We start from the raw sequence: 17,025 nt of genomic DNA, 5'->3' as shown, positions 1-17,025 counted from the left end.
TCTCGGCTCACTGCAACCTCTATCTCCCAGGTTCAAGCAGTTGTCTTCCTCAGCCTCCTGAGTAGCTGGGTTTAAAGGCGCAGGCCACCACGCCCAGCTGATTTTTGTACTTTTAAGTAGAGTCGGGTTTCATCATGTTAGCCAGGCTGGTGTTGAATTCCTGACCTCAAGTGATCTGCCCGTCTTGGCCTTCCAAAATGTTGGGATTACAGGCGTTAACCACCGTGCCCGGCTTCAAAGATAGTTTAGAAGGCTTAAAAGATTTCATTTTCAAAAAATAATACACATGAAAGTTATAGTCTTACTTTCCAAAAATTATACTTTGATGCATGTAAGTCCTTATTGTATTACAAACACATAATAACATTAAATTAGCTTGGCTTTTACTGCCGTTTTCTGTTAACTAACAGCATGATATTTTCCTTAAATCAAGCTATGACATAATCTAATATTGTTCTGAAAGTCACTTTTTAATCCAGAATTCACAAACAGTACACAAAAATAAACATAACCAAAAGTTTATAGATTGCTGTTATCTATTGTTTACAAGGATGTGAGCATAGATATTATAGTTTTATGTTAATGTAGGCTATTTATTTCATGCTGCTTTGAGTAGCTAATCATTAATGTTCTCAGCAAGCCTTAAAGTCAAGCTGATGTTGGTCTGGCTCTGATGAAAAGGCATAGACTTACCAATAATTTAAGCGAAAGTATTTCCTTAAAAGTTTCATTTTTTACCTCATAGGGTGGTATTTCCACTTCAAGTGCAATGAACAAGAATGTTAAACTTTTAACATTCCTGACAGATGCAAAACAGTGGAAGTGCATATGACTCCACGGATGTATTAATTTGTAAATAAAAGTTAGTTCTTACCTAGCAATCAAACTTAGTTCTCTTCAACTGCTAGTGGATGACTTTGATTTTTGTGGGCTCCCCGGAGTGGGAATCAATAACTAAGTCATCTATACTTTATACAGCTCTCAGACTATTTGAATGAAGTCATTCATTGAAAACTATTTATGAGCATATACTGTAGCTACTCTCCTTGGCACTGGGACACAACAGCAAACACACGACAAAATCCTTTCCTTCATGAGGTTTCTCTATTAGTTGGAGAAGCCCAGTGATTGGAGAAGGGTAGTTGGAGATGAGCACAGAGAAATAACCAGGACTACATAATGAAGGGCATTAGAAGAACTTTGGCTTAAGATGTAAAGACATTGGAGGGTTCTAAGCAGAAGAATAATATGATAAAAATTGCATTTTAAAAAAGTCAGACAGACAACTCTGCTGTTGTGATGAGGATAGACTGAGGTGGGTGTCACCTCCAGGGGACCTGTAGATCGGAGGCTATTGTAATAATTAAAGCAAAAACTGACAGGGTTTGGACCGATGTATTTACTAGAGGCAGCAGAAACTTGTTGGGCTCATGATATAACAGCTTATAGGCTGTGAGATAAAAAAATGAAAAAAAGGATGTCTCCATTTTATTTTTATTTTTTGCCTTAGCAAGTGTAAGAATGGAATTGCTATTAACTGAGATAAACAAGACTGTGCAGGGATTGGCAAATAATATCAGTGTTAAATTTTGGATCTAGTGAGTTTGAGAGAATGTCTAATAAGAGATCATGGGGAGATGTCAAGTAAGTTGTCCCAGGTAAGCAACTAAGAGTACCTGAAGTTCGGAAAATATTTCAGTACTGGGTATATATATATTAGGAAGCCTTGGGTGTGAACATCTGATTGGTGACATTTAAACCAATAGGAATGAATGACATTAGGAGGCTGAGATGGGAGAATCAAAGCCAGGAGTTTACAATGGGCCACTGTGTCACTATACTCCAGCCTGGGCAAGAAAGACCCTGTCTCTAAAAACAAAAACAAAAAACAAAACAAAACAAAACAAAAAAGATGAGATTACCAAGAGAGTGTATATAGATAGGAAAGAGATCAGGCCTAGGACTAAGTCCTGGGGCATTTCAACCTTTCTACTTGCATAACCTGAGTAAATTCAGGTATCTGATTTATTTAATCCAGTTTTGCTGCATTTATTTTTCTAAAGAGCACATTTCTTTTCATGATTTACACATTAAAATTCCAGGGAACTTAAATTATGCAAAATATCCTTTGGGAAATGATTTAATTTCATTGCCTCATCTTTCCACTTAATGCTGCTTGTGTAAACAGAGCTGTTAAATACTTATTTGCCTTTATTTCAGTAGTTTTCATAGTGAAATTGGAAAGGTGATAGGATAATCCATTCAATAAAACTGGCAATAGCATTAAATCCTACCCTCCCCTTTTATTAATTTTAAATTATAATCATCAAATCTTGATCAGAAACAAGTTTCAAGTCATTTGTTTTCTTTCCCTCAAAATATTTAAACAAATATTTAGAAAGGTACTTTAACATGTTAAAAGAGAGACCTTTCCTTCTAGTTAGAATTATAAGTTCTCCAAGCCTGATGATCTTTAAGAAGGACATGTAGTATTTCTGTTACTTGGAGATCTTCTCTCTTTTGATATAGTTGAGTGCCTCAGAGAAGCTTCTTAAATTGCATTAGAAAAAATTGAAAAATGAAGATTCAAATATTGATGCCAATATGCCATAAACATAGTAAGTAGATTGTTTCACCCTATGCCACCTTGTATATGTGAACACAAACCTCATACATATATTCTTTTTTTTTTTTTTCAGAAATAAACACTATCACTAACCATCTGACATCCTATGATTCCTGAAATAAAATCTATTTTGAGGAACAATTTAAACCATAGAAGAACTTCACTGTGTCATGAATTAAACTTTCCTATTTTTTTTTTCTTTGGATGACATCTCCTGGGAAAGTGCCCCATTTATATTTGAATGACTTCAACTCTGGTTACTACCTTGTTCTGTATTTTTTTAAAGTAAAAATATTTGATTTTTAACTATTACTTTCCCACACAGCGTAACAGTCATCCTTTAGTAGAATATATGTTATATCCAGAGAATTCTTATTTCTATGAAGGATGCAAACAGATAAAATTTGCAATCTTTGGCCTTAGAGAAACGTGGTGGTCAAAATTAGTAAGCATTATTATTGTTTATTTGTCTTACATTAGTTTTACCTGAGACTACAGCATCTCTTTAACTTTGGACATTAACAGAAAGCACAACATTATCAGCATTTCCACTCATAGTTGCAAGATCTAACTTTCACAGACTAAATCAAAAGCCTGATGATTGGATTCTGATCCATGCAGTAACAAGGGAATTTCAAATTATGCAACTTTCATTTGTTATTTTAGCACTTTCTCAAGCCTGTGGGAGAGTGCAGATTTCCGTAGAATCCAGGAAGGTGCCAGAATTCATCAATGTTCTCACTGGGAAATGCACGGGAGATGAACATTCAGGCCAGAGTTCAGGAAGCCCTATGCTGTTTTGGTCCATCAGCTATCTAAATGAACAAAAGAGAAATGTGTGAGCAGAATTCACTGAATCAGCTTCTATAAAGGGTGAGACTTACCTGATAGGTGACTCCTGGGACCAGAAACTTGGCTGCAAATGCTAGATGTCATTTGCTTAATCCTCTTATTCACTATTGAAATAACTAAAACCAAGCTTATAAAGGCGTGATAACAAAAAAGAATGGTTGAACATGACTGGAACTATGATGTGGAAGTAGAACTATACTCTCTTGGCCAAATAGTCAAATTTATTTTTCATACTTATCAGAAAGCATGCACATGCAACTGAAGGCAACAACAGTACAAGGTGTTTCGGAGTGCTATCTTGAATAAGTGATGTTAACATTAAGTTCCCAGTGAAGACTTTAGTTTCCCAGCTTATAAAATTATAACAATAATAATTGTCTCCAATAATAATAATAATACCTGACTAAACGTTGCATGGTCTGAAGACAATTGAGTGAGGTTATGCCTATGAAAATGATTACACATTACTGAGTTTGATTTATAAATGCCAATTACATGCTGCAAAAATTAAGGACTTCTAAATACATCCTGTCTTACACAATTCAACTTTTCCTTCTGTATTAGCACCAGTAGGGTAGAATAGTGCAGGGAAGCATTACAATGAGGCTTCTCACTTAGGTGAGGGGAGATAGGAGCGCCTTTAGAAAAGTACTACAAGTTTTTAAATGATGTGGAAATGGGATGTGTTTCCTGTTGTCTTGAAATGGGGGAAAAGCCTCAAAGCTAACACTAGGAGACAGGTTGGTTCCTTCACACCAAAGGAAGTCAATTTCCTGATTTCTTAACATGGATAAAAGTTTTCCTTTATATAAACTCCTATGTTCCATTGAAACCAACCCAATAATCCCATAGACTGTTCTTTTTGATGCACGTAGAAATTGACCTTTCTGGTCTTAAAGGTCGAAGCTTACATTTGTTTTATCTGAGTTCCTTCCTCAGGAAAGGACCTTGAGGCCTCTTAAAAAGGTTTCCAAGAACTGAAACTCACCAGATCATGACATCCTAACAATGAGAAGGCTGGAGCCCTCATTCATCATGACTGCATCCTTGCCCCTCCCTAGTTTCTGTTTTCTTACATATTGTTACATTTCTTTCTACAGAAGAATGTTATATAAACCCATAGATTTAGTTGGTCAGAGATATGGATTTGAGCCTGAGCTCCCATCTCCTTGACTGCAGCACCTGATTAAAGCCTTCTTCCTTGGCAATACTCATTGTCTCAGTGATTGGCTTTCTGTGTGGTGAGCAGCAGGACCTAGACTAAACCCCTGGTGTTTTGGTAACACCATCAAGAAACTGCTAGAAGTTCTATCCCTATGGGGCTTTTTAAAAGGTAAATAGGCCAGACCACCTACTCTCACCCTCTCTGCAGTCCAAATTAAGGAATTAAACAATCAAACATCTGAAGGCTTTTTTTTTTTTTTGAGACAGAGTCTCACTCTGTTGCCCAGGCTGGAGTACAGTGGTGCGATCTCTGCTCACTGCAAGCTCCGCCTCCAGGGTTCACGGCATTCTCCTGCCTCAGCCTCCTGAGTGGCTGGGACTACAGGCACCCACCACCATGCCTGGCTAATTTTTTGTATTTTTAGTAGAGACGGGGTTTCACTGTGTTAGCCAGGATGGTCTTGACCTACTGATCTCGTGATCTGCCTGCCTTGGCCTCCCAAAGTGATGGGATTACAGGTGTGAGCCACTGGGTCCGACCCTGAAGGCTTTGCTTTTTAAAGGAGTCATCATTACCCTTGAGGGAAAGCCCTGAGGAATACCCATTTCTGATTTCTGTGAGAAAGGAAAAAATAAGGTAATCCCTGCAAGCCAATTCATGAATGCTCAGGATTATCATTTAGAAAGATTAAGGGTGCATATGAGTGAAGGAAACCAGCAGACTTGCTCTGAATGAATGCTTGCTGAGCTACAGAACTGCAACAGCCACCTATGGAGCCCTTGAGTAAAAGATGTTTTGGGAGCTCCTGGTAGAGGAGTGGTTTTAAGGATGTGCATTTGCTTATAGAGCATCTTGTCTACTTCTTAGCTAGAGATGCAAAAATGGGTGGCTCACAATGTGAGGGAAAGGGGAAAGGGAAACGGGGGTCTTCTGTACTCACACCATTTGGTGAGCTCTAGGGAGGGTTCTGTAAACACATTGAATTGATGAAATGGATGAGCTCCAGCCATCTTGTGAGTAATCCCACCGATGATAAGATGCCTCTTATCAGACCTGTAAGAGGTAGTGGGCTGAGGTAGGGACTTAGGGCAAGTTACTGGATGTTGGTTCTCAGAGGACTGTGCCAAATGAGGCCTCTGTCTAGCACAGAGAATAATGCGCAAAAATGTCCTCCACAAGCCAGTCACTATTTGGACATCAGCCACACAGAGGATGTCGTGGCTGATTACAGTAGTCTCTGTTACCTGGGCTTTTTGCCCCTGTTTCTTCCATTTCTCCTCTAGACACCAACACCTTGGAGAAAAAAGGCAAACCAAGAAGCAATGGAGTGTGATTGAGACAGGTGCAGAAAGAGAGAAACAAGAGACAACATTCTCTTCCCCAGATCCCGGAGCTACAGGACAGGCTTTTGTTGAAAACAGCAAAGAAATTTTGAATTGGATGTGAGATTAGAATGTTAATTTAGAATGAATGAGGCTTTCTTTCCTTCTTTTTGAAATTTGAAACAATTACAAAGAATCTCCCAATTAAAAAAATTATTAAAGTTTTATATATACATATAATAGTGCATAGATATTAAATAAATATTTCTATGGAGTATCACAAAGTGAATGCATCTATGTAACCAACATCAAGGTCAGAAAATACTACATTTCCAGGACCCAGAAGGTTATTGTACTCCTTCCCTTCAAACCAAAGGAAGTCAACATCCTGATTTCTTACACATGGACAAGAGTTTTCCTTTATATAAATGGAATAATAATACAGTATGTACAGATATGTGTGTATATATATACACTGTACATATATATAGCATCTGGCTTTTAAAAAACTCCTAGGTGTGTTTGTGAAACTCATCCCCATTACTTGTATATAGCAACATTTTGTTCATTTTCTTTGCTGTATAATCTATTGTATAAATATACCACACTTGATGTATCCATTCTATTATTTATTGGCATTGGGCTTGTCTCTAATGTAAAGGTTATCACAAGTAATTCTGCTATAAGCATTTCTATATATATCTTTTAGTGCATACAAATATATCGTATATATCAGCTAAGTATACAGCATTTATAATGGAATTTTGTGTCATAGGCTATATGTATGTATTTGTTCAACTTTAGAATATATTGCAAAATATTTTTCCAAAGTACTTGTCCCAGTTCTTCCCCCTCAAGCAGTGTATAGGAGTTCTAATTGCTCTACACCCTTGCCTATTGATATGGTTTGGGTGTATCCCCACCCAAATCTCATCTCGAATTCTAACTCCCACAATTCCCATGTGCCATGGGAGAAACCCAGTGGGGGATTATTGAATTATGGGGGCAGGTTTTTCCTGTGCTGTTCTTGTAATAGTGAATGAGTCTCACGAGGTCTGATGGTTTTAAAAATGGGAGTTTGCCTGCACAAGCTCTCTTCTCTTGTCTGCTGCCATGTGAGATGTGCCTTTCACCTTCCGCCATGATTGTGAAGCCTCTCCAGTCATGTGGAACTGTAAGTCCAATAAACCTCTTTCTTTTGTGAATAGCTCAGTCTTGGGTATGTCTTTATCAGCAGTGTGAAAATGAACTAATACAATAAACTGGTACCAGTAGACTGGGTTGTTGCTGAACAGATACCTGAAAATGTGGAAGTGACTTTGGAACTGGCTAACAGGCAGGGGTTGGAACAGTTTGGAGGGCTCAGAAGAAGACAGGAAAATGTGCAAAAGTTTGGAAATTCCTAGAGACTTGTTGAATGGCTTTGACCAAAATGCTGATAGTGATATGAACAATAAAGTCCTGGCTGAGGTGGTCTCAGATGGAGATGAGGAACTTGTTGAAAAGTGGAGTAAAGGTGACTCTTGTCATGTTTTAGCCAAGAGACTGGCAGCATTTTGCCCCTGGCCTAGAGATTTGTGGAACTTTGAACTTGAGAGCGATAATTTAGGGCATCTGGCAGAAGAAATTTCTAAGCAGCCAAGCATTTAAGACGTGACTTTGGTGCTGTTAAGGACATTCAGTTTTATAAGGGAAGCAAAGCATAAAAGTTCAGAAAATTTGCAGCCTGACAATGCGATAGAAAAGAAAAACCCATTTTCTGAGGAGAAATTCAACCTGGCTGCAGAAATCTGCATAAGTAGTGATGAACTGAATGTAAGCCCCAAGACAATGAGGGAAATGTCTCTGAGACCTTTGTGGCAGGCCTTCCCATCACAGGCCCAGAGGCCTAGGAGGAAGAAATGGTTTTGTGGGCCAGGCCTAGGGTCCCCATGCTGTGTGCAGCCTAGGGACTTGGTGCCTTATGTCCCAGCTGCTCCAGCCATGGCTGGAAGGGGCCGACATAGAGCTCGGGCCATGACTTCAGAGTGTGCAAGCCTCAAGCCTTGGCAGCTTCCACATGGTGTTAAGCCTGTAAGTGCACAGAAGTCAAGAACTGAGGTTTGGAAACCTCTGACTAGATTTCAGAAGATGTAGGGAAACATCTGGATGCCCAAGCAGAAGTTTGCTGTAAGGATGGGGTCCTCATGGAGAAGCTCTGCTAGGGCAGTGCAGAAGGGTAATGTGCTGTCAGAGCCCCTACACAGAGTCCCCACTGGGGCACCAACTATTGGAGCTCTGAAAAGAGGGCTACTGTCCTACAGACCCCAGAATGGTAGATCCACTGACAGCTTGCACTGTGTGGCTGGAAAAGCCACAGACACTTAACGACAGCCCATGAAGGCAGCTGGGAAGGAGGCTGTATCCTGCAAAGCCACAGGGGTTGAGCTGCCCAAGTCCATGGGAACTCATCTCTTGTGTCAGCGTGACCTGGATGTGAAACATGGAGTCAAACGAGATCATTTGGAACTTTAAGGTTTGCTGGATTTCAGATGTGCATGGGGCATGTATCCCCTTTGTTTTGGCCAATTTCTCCCATTTGGAATTGCTGTATTTACCCAATGCCTGTACCCCCGTTGTATCTAGGAAGTAACTAACTTGCTGTTGATTTTACAGCCTTATAGGCAGAAGGGACTTGCTTTGTTTCAGATGAGATGTTGGACCGTGGACTTTTGGGTTCAATGCTGAAATGAGTTAAGACTTTGGGGGACTGTTGGGAAGGCATGATTGGTTTTGAAATGTGAGGACATAAGATTTGGGAGGTGCCAGAGGTGGAATGATATGGTTTGGCTGTGTCTCCACCCAAATCTCATCCTGAATTCCCACATGTTGTGGGAAGGACCCAGTGGGAGCTAATTGAATCATGGGGATGGACGGGTCTTTCCCATGCTGTTCTTGTGATAGTGAATGGGTCTCATGAGATCTCATGGTTTTTAAACACAAGAGTTTCCCTGCACAAGCCCCCTTTTTGTCTCCTGCCATCCACATAAGATGTGACTTGCTCCTCCTTGCCTTCCACCATGATTGTGAGGTCTCCCAAGCCATGTGGAACTGTAAGTACAATAAACCTCTTTCTTTTGTAAATTGCTCAGTCTTGGTTATGTCTTAATGAGCAGCGTGAAAATGGATGAATACACTTATGCTTCCTGTTGTTTATCTTTTTATTTTAGCTATTTCAGTGGGTGTGCAATAGTAGTCCATTGTGCATCTTACTGCATATTTCTCTGACTACTCATGAAGATGAACACATTTTCATGTTTTGTCATTTAGAGATCTTCTTGTATGAAGTCTGTTTCTTTCTTTCTTCCCTCCCTTCCTTCCTTCCTTCCTTCCTTCTTTCCTTCCTTCCTTTCTCCCTCCCTCCCTTTCTCTGAGACAGGGTCTTGCTCTGTCACCCAGGCTTGAATGCAGTGTAGGGAACACTGCAGCCTCAACCTTCTGGGCTCAAGTAAATCTCCTGCCTCAGCCTGTCATGTAGCTGGGACCACAGGTGTGTACCACCACATCTGGCTAATTCTTTAAATGTTTTGTAGAGACAGGATTTCCTAATGTTGTCCATGCTGGTCTCAGACTCCTGGGCTCAAGAGTTCCTCCCACTTTGGCCTACCAGTGCTGGAATTACAGGAGTAACCACCATGCCCAGCCTCCTGTTATTTTCCATTGAATTACATGCCTGTTTCTTATTTATTTGCATGAGTTCTTTATATATTATTAATATAAACCATTTTCTTGCTTATATGAGTAGCACATATTTTCTCTAAGCTCTCTGTCTGCCTATTCACTCTCCTAATGATGTATTTTGATGGAAGTTGGTAGTTTTAATGTTCAAGTAGAACATTCAATAATTTTTTTCTTTATAGATAGTGCTTTTATGGTTCTTTTAAAGATATTATTTAATTCTCCAAATGTATTGCAGAAATGTTATTATTTTCCTTTCACATTTAGGTCTGTAATCCACATGAATTTGTTCCTTTATGCACAATGTGAAATACAAGTCATATATATTTCTTACCCTGAATTTTTCATGGCTGAACATAATCTTAAATTACAGAAAAATTTTAAATTGTCTTACATAGCTTTTTCATGGCTGAATGTGAGTTTAAATTACAGAAATGACAGGGCTAGTACAAATGAAGTGTTGAAAATCTGTAGACTTTGCCAAAGTTGTTCTCAGGCTGAGGGGAGGGAGATCCAACACAGCATATTTAAAATTCATGATTTGAGAAAAATAAAGCCATTTTTTTTGAACCTTCACAGGGATCTGTTTGCTAAATATATCAAATATTTTTTAAAAATGTAAAAATAAGAGGAACTACAACTTCAGAAGAAAACATTTCTATTTTGAGAAGCCTGTGAAATACTGAAGTAGATTTGCTTTTGAAGTATGCTTCCCAGTGACACCTAGGAAAGTTGAAGTTCTGACTGAGAACAGAGGCCATGAATTCACAGTGTTACAGGCAGCAGTAATGATACATGATTTTCTGTAACCACTTTAAGAAACTTTTGGTGGCTGGGAGCCCAGCATGGTGGCTCACACCTGTGATCCCAGCACTTTGGGGGCCAAGTCAGGCGGATCACGAGGTCAGGAGATCGAGACCACCCTGGCTAACACAGTGAAACCTCATCTCTACTAAAAACACAAAAATTTAGCCAGGCATGGTGGCAGGCACCTGTAGTCCCAGCTACTCGGGAGGCTGAGGCAGGAGAATGGCGTGAACCCGGGAGGTGAAGCTTGCAGTGAACTGAGATTGAACCACTGCACTCCAGCCTGGGCAACAGAGTGAGACTCCATCTCAAAAAAAAAAAAAAAAAGAAAGAAACTTTTGGTGGCTGGGTACTGTGGCTCATGCCTGTAATCCCAGCACTTTTGGAGGCCAAGGCAGGTTGATCACCTGAGTTCAGCCTGGCCAACATGGCAAAACCCCATCTCTACTGAAAATACAAAAATTAGGCAGGTGTGATGATGGGAACCTGTAATCCCAACTCCTTGGTAGGCTGAGACAGGAGATTCATTTGAACTTGGGAGGTGGAGGTTGCTGTAAGCCGAGATCACACCACGGCACTCCAGCCTGAGTGACAGAGCAAGACTCCATCTCAAAAACAAACAAACAAACAATAAAACAACAACAAAAGAAACTTTTGGTGATGGACTACCATGTCATTTTCTTTAATGTTGAGCCAGCAGTTACCAAGCTCCAGCACATCAATTATAGAGGAGAAGCTCCCACTATGCTACAGGAAACAAGAATTTTATATATGTACAGCAGGATGTTTGCAATTTAAAGTAACCATTTTGTAAACTTTGAAAGGATAAATCTACATCCTAAATCATTAGTAGGATGACTCTCTACCCACCACTTAAAACAAATTCTTGTCCATTTGGAGACAGCTTTCTGGTCACATATCTACTCTTTTTATATTCATCTGTCATGTGGTCCTCCTAAAGATAGCTGTCTGCTGACTGTTCACTCTGTGTACTCCCTCATAAAAATCTGAAAATTAATCTTACTGAGTAGCCTCTCTCATCTTTCAGAAAGCTCTTGACTTCATTCGTCCCTAGACATTATATATATGTTATTTTGTACACAAAAATATATAGTTTTGAATTGTTATTCATAAAATACTTAGATAGCAATTACTAAGTGTCATGTGCTATGTTCCAATTGCTTCACAAATACAAACTTTGACTATACATAGTGATACAAGAGTTAAGAAAAAATTACTTAGGCAGATAGGCTATCGGAGGCTTCGGTAAGGTTCTTCTATTTTTTGAGACAGAGTCTCACTCTGTCACCTGGGTTGGAGTGCAGTGGCACAGTCTTGGCTCATTGCAACCTCTGCCTCCCAGGTTCAAGCGATTCTCCTGCCTCAGCCACCTGAGTAGCTGGCATTACAGGCGTCCAACACTATACCCAGCTAATTTTTTGTATTTTTAGTAGAGACAGGGTTTCACCATGATGGTCAGGCTGGTCTCGAACTCCTGACGTCGTGATTTACCCACCTTGGCCTCCCAAAGTGTTGGAATTACAGGCGTGAGCCACCATGCCTGGTCAGGTTTTTCTTTTTAATGAAAAGCAGCCCCAAATCATTTCCTAACAAAAAGCAGCCTGTAAAATTGAGCTGCAGACACAGACAAGCAAGCTAGAAGCTTCCGCAGGTGAATTCCATAGGAAATAACTACCTGGGACCAGGCATGTTCAAAATGGTGGCTCCATCATCCCTTCCTTTGCCAGCCACCCATACAGTAAGGAGCAGACAAGATGGCCACTGGTCAAGTGGAGAGTCCATTTGCATAATAAGATTAGGGTGGAGTGGCCAGCCTTCCCGTAGGCTATGTAAATGTCATATCTGATCGAATCAATCTGCGGGCTCTATTTAAATCAGATACCGCCTCCTCCAACCTGCCTATAAAATCTGCTGCAGTAGGCCTGCCTTCCCCTTTTTCCAACATTTCTCTCTCTCTGGAAAGGAGCTGCTCTCCTTTCTCCTTTCTTCTGTTAAATTTTCTGATCCTTAATCCACCCACATGTGTCTGTGTCCTGAATTCTGTCTCAACGCCAGACAATGAACCATGGGTGATTCTCCAGACAATGCAGCCATTTCAATAGTAACTCTGCAAAGTTGGTACTATTATTACTGTCATTCTACAGATGAGAAAACTAAGCCACAGGTAATATGTTACTTTTCCATGATCATGCAAGGCCATATCTCTATATTATCATTAACAATAATAGTCAGTAATAATTGAATCAAGAAGATATGAGGAACTGTGCCAGTAGTTTATATTTGTCATCTTATTTAATTCTCCAAAACCTGAGAAAATAGGATCAGAAAATTTAAGCAAATCATCCAAGATCACAAATTATAGGTGGATTACTCTTAATTTGAACTTATTTCATCAAACTCAAAGCCCAAACTCTGTTACATTAATCTGTCCTCCTCCCCACTTCTCAGAGATGATATTGACATGTGAATAAAGAGAGCTGTGAGAGGTGATTATGCACCTAGGAAACAGGTTGCAATGAAATTCTTAAATATATTGTTAATGGGACAGGATTTTTTCAGGCTTCACTTAAAACAGTTAAGCACCATGCAACTATTTCACCTACAGTTCCTATGACAATAGAGCACTTATATGATAAAATGTTTTATTTAAAACAGAAATTGAATAGTAATGTTAAAGAGTTAATGTAAGTATTTAACAACAAATCCTAAATTTTGCCCACCTGCTCTTGCATATCTTTGTAAACTTTTCTTCCACACGATCCATAAATGCACTGTACGCATCACGTTGCCTTCTATGTCTCTGAAGGAAAATGGTACAAAGGAAGTTACTAAAAGCAGAGCTGTATTAACTTTAATTGCTTACTTGTTAAAATTTGCTATTTAATAATCTTTGCTTTAAAAGTGTATCTGTATTCCAGATTCACATCTTGTTCTGCTTAGACATAAAGGAAGCATCCTTATGTGACTAGGGCAGAATTTCAGCCAGGGTAAAAGTATGTGCTCTCAACATTTTTTTCTATGAGTGTATCACAGAGCTGTCTTTTCAGGCCTTCTCACATGAGTGTCATTCTCTAAACTTCTCATGATTTCCAATGAGATAAGAGGAAATTTGGGAAAAATTTCTTACAATATTTAAGCCTTTGTAAAACAAAAATAAAATTCTAAGGCCCCCCAATCAAATGAATGGACCCCTTCATGAGTGAGGGGACACAAAGAAACCTGAAAAAGAAGTTCAGACCCTGATGGGAAGAGAAGGTGAGAAGGTGGGACATGGTTCATTATACCCTCCTCTCTTTGGAATTCAGGTGCAACTCACCAGCATTAACATTAAAACAGATCTCAAGACTAACAAAACAAGCAGCTTCTTGCAGCAATAAGATACCGATTTCAACCTGACTCTAGTGTAGCATCACGTGACAGATAGCAGGCCCTTCGCATCTTTCAAAATGGCCCTGCAAAGCTGTCTCTCTTTTGCAGACAGTCTCAATATCTTTTAAGGTCTGAGAAGAGACCTTCACATCTATTGTCTCTGAGGCGTGCTACCTGGAGTCTTCGACTACATGACAAGAACCTTGACTTCCACAACCCCCACTCTTTACCTTAACTCAAGCTGACTTAACAGACACAGCTTAACTCTTTCAACCAATTGTCAATTGGGGAATCTTTGAATCTGATGTAGGAGGCAGGACTCAACTCCAGACCAGATGGAAGACTGGTTGAAATAGGGAAGAGGCATTGAAAACATCTCTCCACGAGACAGCCCCACGAGTGTCATGACAGTATACCATTGCTGTGGCAACATCCGGAAGGAAACACTTCTTTTCTAGGAATTTCTGGATAACCCACCCCTTAATTTGCGTGTAATTAAAAGTGGGTGTAAATATGACTGCAGAACTGCCCCTGAGCTGCTGCGCGGAGCGCGCTGCCTGTGGGGAGTCCTGCTTCACAAGGAGCAGTACCTCTGCTGCTGCTGTACTCAAGAGAAGATGCCATCTAACACCACAGGCCCACCCTTGAATTCTTTCTTGGGTGAAGCCAAGAATGTTCCCGGCTATGCCCCACTTTTGGGACTTACCCACCCTGCATCAAATCTACTTATGACCTGGAAGCCTCCAAGCTTCGAGATGTCCTGCATTTCCAGGCCAAACCAATGTATACCTTACATGTATTGATTCATGTCTTTGCCTGTAACTTCTGTCTCCCTAAAATGTACAAAGTCAAGCTGTAAACTAGCCACCTCGGGCCACGTGTTCTCAGAACCTCCTGAGACTTTGTTACAGGTCATAGTCATCAATTTGGCTCAGAATAAACCTCTTCACATATTTTACAGAGTTTGGCTTCTTTCATCAACACCTTATTCCACTGTAGCTATTACTTAAAATAACCATAAAAAGTATGTAGCATTATTAACCTACATTATAAATAATGAAAAAAACTTAGTATCTTGTCTGAAGTTATTAGAAAGTAAAAGAACAGGAATACTCTGATCTCAGAAGCCATGCTCTTAACTAATATTCTGTATTTTCCCACTGGAATACACTTATTCTTTTATCAGGATCTAGAAAGAAAAGAAAATCCAAAATTCTAGAAAATCCACTATTTGTATTTCAAAAAAAAGCAGCGGCTATATGCTTTATTTTTAAAGACAGAAATATATTTTATACTACAACAAATAAAAAACTCCTGCACTAAAGCAATTGTCGACAACAGTGCTGGAGACATTTTCCAACAGCTATAGAGAAAGTCAAACTCACTGTATATGAAGCAGATCTAACAGGCCATGGGGCTTTTGTCAAAATTAGTTTTGAATCCCAGGTGCATTCACGATGCTTGTGGGTGATAAATCTTTTTGTAGTATTCTTCTGTTTATCATCTTTTGGTAACTGGTGCCCATATACTAGAGATATGAAGACAAATGAGAGGCTTAGCAATGGCACGTGTCTTTGTTCCTGATGTTTCTGAGATACGGTATCAGTTTTGGAGATCAGGACCCAGGAGTGGTAAGTCGCTGGATAATTATAGATGTAAATCTAAACAAAACTTTTCTTGTTCTTTCTGCCAGTCCCACTGGAGTTAATTTTGTCTTTCTTCAAACTCCAATTCCAATCCCACGTTTTATTTCTCTGGACCCATCTTTCTAAAGTATCTCCTACTGGATGGTATATTTTGCATTCTACCTTATGTTTTACTTAAAGTATTTCTGAGGTCAGGGGCTGGGTCTTATAAAGTGTCTTTGGTTTTTTCTACCAAAGTGAGTTACACATAGCATATACTAGGAAAGTTGAATGTTCCATTTTAATTACACAGCTAGATGACACTTTTATAAGTATAACACATGGTAAAATGTGTACAATATTTGTAAATAAATTATCTTAGTTTTACAAGTATAAAATTATTTGCTCCTTATTTTGAAAAAGAGGAAATAAAATGTAACTGTGATCTCACTATCCAGAGACAATCACTGTTAACATCTTATTGTTTGTTTTAATTTATATATAATTATAATATGTAAATATAGCATTCAGATGTGATCCATCCTAATCCAAATAAGAAATGTAAAATAATACAAATTAACTCTGAATTAAAACTTAACAAATGGCACTATAACAGTAATTATAGCATGCATGTGTGTATGTTATTTCCATGTGCTTTTTAATACATTACTAAATGCTTTTAGCAGATTTGATGCTCACAGTAATTCTGTGATGTAGATTTCGTTGTTATCATCTGCATTTCCAGATGAGGAAACCAATAGACAGACAGTTTAGGTTATTTGGGCCAGTGAAGCCAAGATTCAAAGTTGCACAGCTGGGCTCCAGAGTTTATTCTCTTAAGCATTACACTCTATTTGTTCTCTATATGTGACACATTGACTTACAAATATAATCTTTAATAATATATTAACAGTCGTGGTAGAAAAGTAAATGTATTGTTGTAAATAATTAAAAGGGTATTTAAAAAATTTACCACATTATTAAAGGTGATATTAATATCCATCTATTTAGTTTTAAGCCTATGCATTTACTACTACTAATATATAATGGAGAGGTTTTTGTTTTTGTTTTTGTTTTTTGCAATAAGCATAACATCTTAACAGCTTACCTGTACTTAAGGGTTGTGATTTAAATTTTAATCCAAAGGGGTCCTTTTCATAAGTCATCTCAAAGTTTGGCAAACCAGGTTGATACTAGATATGTAAAGAAAAGATTGCAATATTACTAATACGTATTGTTTCTTATTGCAGTTGGAATTTGATTTTTCCTAATATTAAATATTTCCTTCGCAAAATGTAATTTTGACAATTTTGTTGTGGCATTCAAATGTAGCATTTAAAACTTGCTTATGAAAATTTGAAAAAATAATCTAAGATTTAAATAGTGTATAAACAATTCATTTTTGTGGTGGAGAGGAGTACTTCAATTACCCTTTTGTGAAGAGATCAGAATTAGTATCTTAAGCAGTGTGGAATTAAGGGAGTCTATTCAAAATTTGGCAACCTAATCTTAAACTTGATC

At 38.8% G+C, this 17,025-nt stretch overlaps 1 long non-coding RNA gene across 1 annotated transcript; it reads right to left on the bottom strand.

Annotated features, from left to right (window-relative positions):
- Positions 1–3,050: 3,050 nt before the first annotated feature.
- LOC117072329 lies at positions 3,051–16,694 on the bottom strand. Its single transcript, XR_004432751.1, has 4 exons — positions 16,613–16,694; positions 15,265–15,407; positions 13,231–13,310; positions 3,051–3,441 (listed from the first exon to the last, which is right to left on the bottom strand). It is a non-coding gene; the product is annotated as an uncharacterized LOC117072329 (long non-coding RNA).
- Between the last annotated feature and the right edge of the window lie 331 nt (positions 16,695–17,025).

The sequence above is a fragment of the Trachypithecus francoisi genome, unplaced genomic scaffold, assembly GCF_009764315.1.
Source record: "Trachypithecus francoisi isolate TF-2019V2 unplaced genomic scaffold, Tfra_2.0 Lachesis_group4, whole genome shotgun sequence".
Classification (NCBI taxonomy): Eukaryota; Metazoa; Chordata; class Mammalia; order Primates; family Cercopithecidae; genus Trachypithecus; species Trachypithecus francoisi.
The sequence above is the reverse complement of the archived record's forward strand: the minus strand, read 5'-3'. Positions and strand labels throughout refer to the sequence as shown.